General features: G+C 41.7%; 1 long non-coding RNA gene across 1 annotated transcript; it reads left to right on the top strand.

Annotated features, from left to right (window-relative positions):
• The first annotated feature begins 367 nt into the window (after positions 1-367).
• On the top strand, positions 368-6,223 carry LOC125099962 (uncharacterized). Its single transcript, XR_007127407.1, has 4 exons — positions 368-1,336; positions 2,062-2,241; positions 3,463-3,547; positions 5,831-6,223. It is a non-coding gene; the product is annotated as an uncharacterized LOC125099962 (long non-coding RNA).
• The last annotated feature ends 3,667 nt before the right edge of the window (positions 6,224-9,890 follow it).

The raw sequence follows: 9,890 nt of genomic DNA, 5'->3' as shown, positions 1-9,890 counted from the left end.
GAATAAAATTGTTACTTGGGTAGGAACATTGTGACTAGGAAATGTGTCTTGGTCAATATTGCCCTTTGATTTTTCATATATTTTCCCTTGATGGCTATTTAAATAGCAGATGTTTTATACAGAGAGAACATTCATCACAACAGCAGATTTTTTTTTTTTTGGAAGGTAGTTAAACTTAATTAATTTTTAGATTCTTTTTAGTTAACATATAAAGTATTATTTGTTTCAGGGGTACAGGTCTGTGATTCATCAGCCTTGTATAACACCCAGTGCTCATTACAACACATGCCCTCCCCAGTGCGCTTCACCCAGTCACCCTATCCCCCCACACCTTCCCCTCCAGCAGCCCTCAGTTTGTTTCCTAAGATTAAGAGACTTTTATGGTTTGTCCCTCTCTGGTTTCATCTTGTTTCATTTTTCCTCTAAAGTTGAATCAGATCCTTCCACTGAAGTAGTCTGGGTGGGAGGGAGTCGATTAGACCTCTCTGGAAGCTCCATGAGCAGCCCGGCACGGCTCTAGTTGGATACTCCAGTTTGGCAGGCCCAGGCCTGAGCGTCCCGTCTTCTCCTCTCGCTTTCTACCTGCCAGTGCCTGGGCAGCAGTGGGGAACGGGCGGCTGTGAGTCCCGGTGCGATCCCGGCAGTGCCCTTGCCCTTTGGGTCGCTTGCTGTGCTGGTGACATGTTTTGTTCTTCACACAGATTCCCCAGAATAGAAGTGGTAGAATGGCTAGGATGGAAACTGCAGGAAGACGACGTCAGGTCACTAGAGAGAATGCCCCAAAGCGGAAGCTGCTGCACCTGCATTCCCGGCCTCCCTGAGGGGACTCCAGATGACCACACTGTACACTTCCCAGGGGTGTCGACGGCCATGAGGCCTGCCCTGCCCAGTGGTATTATTTGCCGGGCCACCCTGTCTTGCCAGGTAGTCGTGCTGTGTTGTGACTGCAGCAAAAACCTGGTGTGTCTCAGATGTGGTGGGCAGCGTGGATGAGCCACACCGGGGTCCAACGCCTCCCACCCCCGAGCACTGCCCCAGCAGAGACGATCTTCTTTGCAACTGTTTCCACCCCTCACGTTGCAGATACCTGTGCATCCACACGGGCTTATCATCAGCATGAATAAGTCCTGCTAGATGAGAAAATGACTTGTGAGCAGGTGGATAATGAAAGTAACTGACCCTAAATGTGGACTGCGAACATCAGCATACTAGTGATGCAAGAAATCACTGAAAACACTGTGGGAGAAGAATGGAAACATTTTCTAGAAAACCCAGTAATGACCAGAATAGATCTATTGCGTTTTTCGCATGCATTAGGTAACTATGCAGAATTGAGGTGAGTCCTTGAAGGAATATTCTCTGCTTCACTTCCTCTAATCCTTTGATTTGAAATCATTCCCATCATTGAGGTCAAAGGTATTTGGGGCACCTGAACTGGATAATTTATTTTCTCCTCCATTTTCTCTTTACTTATTAGTTAGAAAGGAAGTCGTTTGCTTACCTAAGAACCAGGGGTAGGACTGCTTCTTCAAGTCACTTTTATTTTTTATTTACTATTTTTTAACCTTCCCCCCCCCAAAGTAGTCTCCATACCCAGCATAAGGCCCAACACAGGGCTTGAACTCAGGACCCTGAGATCACAACTTGAGCTGTGATCGAAAGATACTTAACCAACTGAGCCACCGGGGAGCCCCATTTATTCACTGTTTTTTAAATTAGCATACCAGCATGGTCTAGTGTATCTGTACCTTCCTCTTTTTCTTTTACTCTCTCTTTCTGACAGGGGGAGGGGCAGAGGAGGAGAGAGAGAGAGTCTCAAGCATGCTTCACACGGGGGCTCAAACTCACAACCCTGAGATCATGACCTGAGTCAAAACCAAGAGTCAGAGGCCCAACTGACTGAGCCTCCCAGGCACCCCCAGGGTCTTTTACCTTTAAAGATGTTCACCTTTAATCCTCAGAGCTATTGATTTCTTTTCTACTGAGAAACTGAAAAAATTGTGTACTCACGAATTAGCTCCACTTCCTAACTTTCCGTTTGCCCTCACTTCTCCACTCCAGCTTCAGCCCCACCGGCTCCACCAGAATTGCTCTCTCCGCGCTCACCAGTACCCTCCACATCACCCATGCCAGAAGCATTTCGGAGTCCTCATCTTGGCTGGCACACTCCTCAGGGGACCATCTGAGAATCCTTCTCTTGTACATGAAGAAAACCCAGCTCAAATTGTAGTAAACGAAGGAGTAAGTTTCTTGTATTGTTTTTTAAATAATTTGCTCCTCTCCAATTCTTTCTTCTCCCAGCATCAATCAGATATTAGATTAGCCTAATTAATCCTCTAATTATATTTTCTGTTGTTCATCTCCTTAGCCTTTTCTTTGACTCAAAGAGTTCCTAGCCTCTATCCTGTAAACCTTGTATTGGATTTGTAATGTCAGCTATCATGCTTTTTGTTTCTAAGTGTCATTCACTGCTCTCAATATTCTTTTTTATTGTGATACATTCTTGTTTTATAGATGCAGTACTTCACTTTTTTTCCATTAGAAGTAAATTTTTCTCCTAATCTCTTGTTTGTTTTCCAAGAATTATCTTTAGTTTTTTTGTTTTTGTTTTTTGGTCTTCATTGTGTAGAGACTTCATTGTGATTCTAAGCAGCCTGTTCACATCTTATAGTGAAACCCTGGGGGCTCCGGGGTGACGGATGATGGATGGAAAGAGGCTGGCTGGATGGTCGCTTTGGGGTGCATTGATTGGGTTCGGAGGCCAGCTTTGTCATTTGGTAACTCCACTCTTCCCCACATGTGGTATCAACATGGCATAGTCTTTTCTCTACAGCCATTTAGTTTCTCCAGAGAGGGATTTTTCAGAGTCCTCTGAGAGGTGTAGATGCCAGCCCAGGCCCATCTCAGAATCAGGCAGGAGAAAGCAGGCTGTAGCCTCCAGGCTGTGAAGACAGATTCTAACTTAACCCTACAGTGTTCACCATTCCCCTTGGCCTCCTCATGTACCTGCTCTTAGAGTCCATATCTTCTCTGGCTTGTTTATTCCAGAGAATGAAGGTCTTGTGTCTTGGAGTGGGAAAGGGCGGGCCAGGGAGTTGGGGGATCTGTTGTTTCTGTTGGGAGACTTCTCACCACTCCCCTTTGCACCCTTATACCTCATCCCCTCCTTGGAGGGAACACAGTACCTCCAGAGGCCAGGCCCCTCAGCACTTGGCACACTTATCAGTACTCACCGCAGACTCTCAGGTCAGCTCCCTCCACTGTTAAATCATTACTTCCTGTGCATCTTGCAGACACTGACATTTCTTGTCCGTAACTTTCTCCTCTTTTGCTCTTTATTCCTTTACCACCATGTTGGGGATTTAGGAGGGAATAGAAATAAAAGCACCTTTCAATCCATCATATTTAACTGGAAGTTCTTTGTTGGAGTTCTTTATATTTTTGGATATTTCGATTCTTTAGGATTGCATTTCTGCAGAACGTCAGAAAATAGAAATCCTGTTTTTCACTTGTGCCCAATTCTTTCTACAAAAAAGTAAACATGAAGGTATTTTTCATTGTTAATATAAATGTTGCCTATTGCATCTTCATTTTGATGTGTGAATGAAATTATGTTCTAATTATTAATGAAGGAAATACATATGATCATCACTGCCTTTCAGGTTGTCCATGAGCAATCTATTCTAATCTCTGATGTTCTTGCTTCTAAATTACTCAAATCTTTGTGGTTCTTTCTGAGAAATTTTGGCATCATCTTTCGGGAGTATAATAATAGCTCACATTTACATATGTGCCAGGAACTCTTTTATTTCATCCATGCAACAACCGTATAAGTAGACATTGTCTCCATTTTACAGATGAACAAACTGAAGCACAGAGAAGTAATTTGTCCAAATTCACACAGCTCTATCAGACGTCTCAAGTCCCTGCTGTTAAACACTATGCCATGCTATGCTACAACATCTTTTTATTTAATGAACATTTTAAAACTTCCCATCTACTTCCTCAAAGGAAACTCACAATATTAAAACACCAAGGAGGGTTTCACACATACACAGACACAAAGACATACAGACAGAGCAAATTAAAAGGAGCAGAGAACGGTGTAGACCAGAAGTTTGAGATGAGTTGTTTTTTCCACTGGAGCACTAAATTTGCTCTGATTTCCTGGCAACTAATGAAAAAAAGTGAAATGTTAGATTATATGGTTAGCATTGTTTTGTAGAGCAAGCATGCAAATTATTTTGCAGAGAAAAGTTTTTGGCAACTGAATTCTAAAAGCAATTTCTAGAATTCTAATAAAATAACTCTACATTAGCGGTTTTATTTTTTAAAGATTTTATTTATTTATTTGAGAGACAGTACAAGTGGGAGGCAGAGGCAAAGGGATTTGGAGAGGGACAAGCGGACTCCCTGCTGAACAGAGAGCCCCACGTCGGGCTTGATCCCAGGACCCTGAGATCATGGCCTGAGCGTAAGGCAGAGGCTTAACCCACGGAGCCACCCAGGCGTCCCCTATATTAGCATTTAAAAAAAAACTTTGTGAAATTTAACACTCAGAAAAATACATAAATATAAGCCCTACCTAACCACACCCTTGTCAGGAAGTCAAAGCTTCAGAGCCTCAGAGAACACAAACATGACTGTTAACATCATTTTTATGGCAATCATCACTTGGGTTGGTTGGTTATTTATTTATTTATTTATTTATTTATTTATTTTATTTATTTAGTTAGTTTTATTACCTAAATACCCCGAACACTATAGTTTAGTTTTGCCCATTTTTAAACTTAATATGACTGGAATCATGTATTATTCTTTTTGTCTTTTGTGGCTCAACTTTGTCCGTGAGATTCATGCAAACTGATCTGCATAGCTGTATTCGTTTTTCTTTTCTCCAGCACTTTCCTGTATGCCAGTACCACATTTGAGGAATATACCACAATTTGTCCATTCATCTGTAGAGGGACATTTGGGTTATTCTGGTTGTTGGCTATGACAGAGAATGTTGCTCTAAGTATCCGTGTGTAGGTCTCCTGACTGAACAGTGCATATTCTAGCCAAGTGTCACAGGGTGAGCACAGATCCAACTTTTGTAAATGATGCCTGGCAAGCTTCCAAGATCATTGTACAACTGGTATACCACCACTAGTACTGTCTGAAAGTTCTTTTTTAAATTCTTGAGAACACAGGAAACAGTCAGTATTTCAAATGGCTAACCATTCTTGAGCATGCATTGGTATCTTACTTTGGTGTAGTGTTCTCCTTATTGCTCTTGAGGTAGACCATCTTTTGTGTGCAGGATCAGCCATTTGAATCTCTTCTATGAACTAACTGTCTACTCAAGGCTCACGCCCAGTTTTCTACTGCATGCTTTTCCTTGGCTTCTCAGTTTTTAAACAATGATAGCTTTTGTAAATTTAATTTTTACCTATTTGATACTAGTATAGAGAAATTGTTGATACTAAAATACTGGATATTATCAAGCAATTCTTACTAAAGCTCTCTTCATTCAATAGATATTTTTGGATTTTCTACATACATAACCATAATACCTGCCAAACAATGTCATTTTTTCTTTCTTTCCATCCTTCACCTTTTCTTTTTCCTGCCTAACTGCAGTGTTAGTACCTCTGATACAGTGTTGAAAGGAAGTGGTGACAGAGGGAATCCTTGTCTTCACAGTCTCAAGAGGCGGCTCCATTGCCTTGTAGTGTATGAGACCTCTTTGCCACTAGGAGAGAGAAATATTGGAGGAATTTTTATGAACTTTTCATTGCGTCAGGCTTTAAGTGACGCTTGTTACTGCTTCTTCCATTTCATTGGTCAGGACTTGTTACAGAGCTCTTCTAACTGCAAGAGTGCTTGCAGATACAGGAGGAAGCACTGAATTATCTGATTAGCATGACTCTGATGGAGGATAAGGTGGGAGCTACTCAAGGAAGGGGGAGAAGTCCTCATGAGGAGATAATACCCCAGTGCAAACCTGAAGGGTGATGTATTCATTTCCTAGAACTGCTGTAACAAAGTACCACTGACAAGGGGGCTTCACCAAAAGAAATTTATTGTCTCACAGTCTCTGGATGCTACAAGTCCAAAATCAAGGTGTCAGCAGGATTGGTTCCTTCTGAGGACATTGAAGTATCTGTCCAAGCTTCTCTCTTCGCTTTGCCGATGGCCATCTTTACTGTATGTCTCTCCATATTATCTTCCCTCTATGCACATTTGTATCTAAATTATCCCACTTATAAAGATACTAGTCATAGTGGATTAGGGCCCACTCTAATGACCTTACTTTAACTTGACTATTGCTGTAAAGACCCTATCTCCACATTGTGAGGGTTAGGACTTCAACATTAAGAACTTTGAGGACACAGGTAAGTTGGTCAAACTAAAAAAGAGATGGAGAACAATTCTAGGAAGAGGAGAGTTCATATAGGTCCTAAAAGATTATACATGTGGCTAGAGCTCAGTAAGCCATGGGCTGGTAGGAAGGGTCAAACCACATCCAGCTTTGTAGGCAGACCGTAAGATGACTTGAGATTTCATTCTAAGTGCAATGGAAAGCAATTGGAGGGTTCTGTACAGGAGAGAGATGTGATCTCACCACTTTGTGGGTGGGGAGTAAGTTGAAAAGAGACAAGAGTGTCATGGGAGGATCAGTTAGGAGGCCAGTGCAGTAATCTAGGTGAGAGCTGAAGATTGTCTACTAAAGAGATAAGGGTAGTAAGGGACAGAGAAAGCAAAGGAAGGATCCAGATACAAAGTGGAGCTAGGCTTCATAGGACTCGTTGAAGAACTGGATGTGGATGGTGAGGGTGAAAAAGGCAGCAAGGAGAACCTGGAGGTTCCTAATTGCAGAACAGGATGATTGTGGAAGATGGGCAAATCTGGGTTTCGATGGGCTGGGTCCAGGGCACCATTTTGGACATGTTATGTTTGAGATATGCATGGGGCATCCAAATGAAGAGATCATCAGGCAGTTGAATACATACAGATCTAGAGTTCTGAAAAGAGGTACAGGTCAGAAAAAAAAAACCCATCTGGGAATCATCATAACACATCATTTAAAATCCATGGAAGAGTGAGACTAACCAGGAAGAGAGTTATGAAGAAAGTCTAGAAATTTTTAGAAATAGGTATTTATTTCTACATCCATGAAAGCCTAAGTATGAAGTCATCACAGCTTAGTAGCTAATGTAGTGAAGTTGGAGTTGGAGTCGCTGGAGTTGGTGAGGTACTGTGTCTAGGTGTTGCCTTCTGATGATTCAACATAATGTCCTACCAGAACTCAGAGAACATCACAAAAACTTATAGTTGACGTTAGAAAACTTTTCAGCAAGTCCTGGGTCCCAGTAAACTTCTGGTTGTACTTTATGATGATCCTTGGAAGTTCTGACAGAAGAGGCAATAGAGTTAACAGTTTCAAAAACTGTGCAATTGACCTGTATACTTGCCAGGTAGGCCACCCTATTTCTGAAAAGAGGTCACAAATTGGCCTACATGGAAGACCAAATAATTTTAAGCAGATCTGAACTACTAGAACACTTGCAATTTTACTCCAAAATCACACAGGTTTTGGTCTTTAAGCATGAAAAACATGATTCTGGCCTACAACATGTTTAGGATGTTGTTGCCAACTGGACTACTTCCACCATGGAAACATAGTATGGCTTTTTTAGAATGTAATTTTGTATAAGATTATTTAACAATATGCCCACGATGGCTACAGGTGGTAAGTCTTACTCTTCTCCCAAGTCACTTAATGGTGCTTATTTATCCTTCTGGCTTAAGTGTACCACATACACAAAATTTAAAAAATTCAGAGTTAAGTTTTATTATTCTAAGTCTTTCCTAAGAAGTTTTAGGAGTAACTATATGATTGATTCCTGCCAGACTCCATCCTTTCCATTAAAAAAGCATTACAAAAACATAAGGTTTCTTAGTTTGCCAGTCTTTCATCATTGATTACATACACAAAATGTCTATTGATGGAAGGTGTTCAAGCACCCTTGGGGATAACTGTTTCTGGTAGTAAACTATTCCAACAGAAATTGGCCAGTGGGCTTAATTGCTGTTAAGGCTTTTCTTCAAAATCCATATTCATAGACTTGCAATGACTTGATTAAAGCATTTATATATTTACTTATTTTTTATTAAAGCATTATTATTACTCTTATATAAAGGGCCTCCGGACTAGGGAGAATTGGCCCGTCACTGGGAATGTTGTTGCTCTAGAAGCATCTAAATAGAAAGAAGTTGCTGATGGGGTGCCTGGATGGCTCAGTCAGTTGAACGTCTGTCTCTTGATTTCAGCTCAGGTCATGATCTCGGGGTCCTGGGATCAAGCCCTGTGTTGAGCTCTGTGCTCCCTGGGAAGTCGGCTTGAGGATTCTTTCTCCCTCTGCTCCTCGCCCAACTTGTGCAGCTTGGAGACATCACGGGAAGTGTAACAGGTAACTGTAGGCATATTGTGTGGGTATAGATGTTCCTATGACTCCTCTTGCAAAAACTGCGTAGTAGGGAACAAACTTCCTCCATCGACACTGCCTGTGAGTCCTGTGACTAACCATAATTACAGTCTGTAACTGACTTTATTTGAATTTACATCTTGCTGTCTTGGATACTTTGTTAAAATTTTTTACTGAGTTTCTCTACCACATCTCAACACAGGAGACTCGGGTCTAGTTATAGCCTAGAATGAGCTCAAGACAGTCTAATATTAAAGCTGAGCACTTGGGACCTTACAGGGTTAAGAGTGAAGTTGAGGTTGCTGTGGGGAATGATGGAGGGGTTAAGCCAAAGCTGCAAACATAGTAGATGCCATGGACAATTTAATACCTAAACCCTTTATTTTTTTCTGTGCCTCAAATGATGAGTAACGTTTGTAGAATCATGAAGATTCCATCAGATTCTATAAATCCTCTTATATCTTAACTTTCTTATTCCCCTACTTGCAGTGTTCTGAGGATGTTGACACACAGGGAGGGTCGTGTTTACCCATATGCTTTCCAAATTAACAGTGGACGGAATTTAGATGGTGTTGACAGAAGAGAAGCATTTTAGGCAGATACCTGTGCAGGTGGAAAGGCATGAGATGAGCATGTAAAATGGAGATACCAGAGCTAAAGGCTTAGAATAGAGACCAGAGTCTGCTCAAAGAAAGCCTTGTGCATTGGTGCATGGTATCCCTAGCCAGTGTGGAGGCAGGAAGTCTAGCAGCATACTGACTGTACTGGAAGCCTGGCCACTGAAATTAGTGACAGGGATGAACAGGAGATCAGAAAGATGCTTAATGGCCTGGCTCTATGGAGCCATTCTCAGCAACAGCCAAGAGTGGATGGAGGGAGGCAAGGAGGGAAAGAAGTAGGAGGGAGCTGTGATTAGAGGATAGAACTCAGGGAGAACGAATGGGTCATCACCCTGTTAGATGTTAAGAAGTTGACAGACTGCCAACTTCAGAGAAATAAGAGAGCACACAACTGGTTAGCAAGAGGATCTTGTGAATGGGCATGATTATTAGTGGAGAGAGATCTGGAGAAAATGCTAACAGTAAGGAACAAAGTTTCTGATGAGCAACTAAGTTGTAGGGTCTCTGCAGAAAGGGTACGAATGTAGTAACTTGGCAGAGGGACAAGATCTTTCTGAAACACAAACTTCACTATCAACAGCTGTCAGAATGTGATGGAATGTTGGTATTTCTGCACCAAAGAATTCTAAACCTCTCCCCAACAGCTCCCTGTAGCAAAGAATTCAGGATGAATCCATCCTGGATGAGGTTTTCATCCAGTTTATGGAATTCAGCAAGGTCAGCATGAACAACAGTTGGAAAGGATGGAGGAATTCTATCAGGCCTAGATATCCAGGAGATGTTTTGGTTTTTTACCTGA

This window comes from Lutra lutra, chromosome 5, assembly GCF_902655055.1.
Source record: "Lutra lutra chromosome 5, mLutLut1.2, whole genome shotgun sequence".
Classification (NCBI taxonomy): Eukaryota; Metazoa; Chordata; class Mammalia; order Carnivora; family Mustelidae; genus Lutra; species Lutra lutra.
Note: the sequence above shows the minus strand (reverse complement) of the source record. Positions and strands in the feature narration are given on the sequence as shown.